The sequence below is a fragment of the Octopus sinensis genome, linkage group LG2 (genome assembly GCF_006345805.1).
Source record: "Octopus sinensis linkage group LG2, ASM634580v1, whole genome shotgun sequence".
NCBI classification, from domain to species: Eukaryota; Metazoa; Mollusca; class Cephalopoda; order Octopoda; family Octopodidae; genus Octopus; species Octopus sinensis.
Window position 1 is genome coordinate 128,836,735 of NC_042998.1, and position 2,002 is coordinate 128,838,736.

At 37.9% G+C, this 2,002-nt stretch overlaps 1 protein-coding gene across 1 annotated transcript in view; it reads left to right on the forward strand.

Annotated features, from left to right (window-relative positions):
* The first annotated feature begins 1,855 nt into the window (after nucleotides 1–1,855).
* LOC115232486 (beta-1,4-galactosyltransferase 7-like) overlaps nucleotides 1,856–2,002 on the forward strand; it is a 72,881-nt gene continuing 72,734 nt past the window's right edge. The window contains exon 1 of the mRNA XM_036499335.1: nucleotides 1,856–2,002. This exon is cut by the window's right edge and continues 387 nt beyond it. The gene's annotated coding sequence lies outside the window, so the exon portion shown is untranslated.

Below are 2,002 nucleotides of genomic sequence, written 5' to 3' on the forward strand. Positions count from 1 at the left end.
GCGGCGGCGGTGGTGGTGGTGGTGTGAGGTTCTAATTTTTTTTCTGATCTCTCTTTGCCCCCCTAGATGGAGGTGTGGTGGGGAGACAGATGAAAGATGTTTCATTCTCTTATATATTATATATATATATTATATATATATATATATATATATTTCTTAAACCTACACGATATAGTCTATAAATTTGGGATGTTTTTGAAAGATAATATATTTTGTCATCAGAATATATATACTTTCTCACACTACAATTAAGATATATTTATTTTAAATCGTTCATCTTTTCCCGCGACAACAAAAATTGGGCGCGAAAATTTTTCTAAATATTAGCGGAATGAACAACTGAGATAAAGAGGGGGCAAAGAGAGATCAGAAAAAAAAATTAGAACCTCACACACCACCGCCGCCGCGTAATTCAAAGTTGTTCATTTTGATATGGCTCAAGAGGCATTATGGACTTTTAAATGGAGATTGAGAAAATTGTTTCAATTAGAAAAGCAACATTTCTAGAAAATAGTAAATTGAAGTGTGAACACAGCACCTTACAGAGTATAAGTATATGACATTTATTTTTAAAATTTAACTTCATTTGTTTTATATTCTAAATAATTTGCAATTTCAAAAAATATATTAATTTTGCGTTTTTTAATTTGATAAATTCTACGGAATAATTTTGCGCGTTTTTTGATAAATTCTACGGAAAGAATTTAGTGCGAAAAATTTATACATTTATACACAAAGACCTGTTGAGGCAAGCGAAGTTGATATCGAACCTCATCCCACGACAGGCACCCACGCCAACCCCCTTTGCTTGCGAAGACATGTTGGGGCAAGTGTGGCACCCGGCAAATGCCAGGACCCCTGGACTGGTGGTACGTAAAAAGCACTATCCGAATCGTGGCCGATGCCAGAGCCGCCTCGACTGGCACCAATCCGACCGTGGCCGTTGCCAGCCTCTCCTGGCACCTGTGCGGGTGGCATGTAAAAAGCACCCACTACACTCTCGGAGTGGTTGGCGTTAGGAAGGGCATCCAGCTGTAGAAACATTGCCAGATAAGACTGGAGTCTGGTGCAGCCTTCTGGCTTCCCAGATCCCCGGTCGAACCGTCCAACCCATGCTGGCATGGAGAACGGACGTTAAACGATGATGATGATGAGAAGAAATTAATTCATTAAGTTTACCAAATTATATACGTCTGTAAAAAAAAAAAAAGTTTCACAAATTATATACGTTCGCGTTTGTGTAGAAAAAATTATTAACCAAGTTTTATAAATTATTTACTTTGTTCAAAAAATATTAATATTAATTAATTTTCAAGAATTATTTAATTTATATAATTAATTCATTAATTTTATTCTATAAAATAGTAATTAATTCATTTATCTGTAAATCCGCGAGGAAAGCGACTATGTAATTTTTTTGTGTAAAATTGAAAATGTTATATATACACACACACACACACACAAATATTTTTAGTGAAATCCAACACCTTTTTTTTGGGGGGGGGGGGGGGTAACGCGCATGCGCGAATTCTGCACTGCGCATGCGCAAGTCACCTCGTAGGATCTCGAGTATCGAGTACCTACGTCTGGCGCGCGCGCGCGCGAATTCGCGTGTGCGAAACCGGGACCACGACAATAGACAAGTACCGACTTCTTTCTTTCGTTTTATCATATGTAAGATATTTAAACACGCTAAGTTTCACTTTCGAAATGGTTGGATAAATAAACGAACGCAGATTTATTTCGATTTGCCGTGCGCACACTCTCTTCACACACAAACGCACGCACGCATACATGCATGCACACACACACATACACACTCTTGTAATATGGTTGACATGGGAGATAACTCTCTCAGTATTAAGATGCCGGAAGTGTACGAAAATTTTAGTCGCCACGTAATTAAATCTCATCACAAGAATCCAAGGAGGGAATATAAAATTCGACCGGCTTCTCACATTTGCCATTCACTATTTTATTACTTCACACTTCTGTTATCACT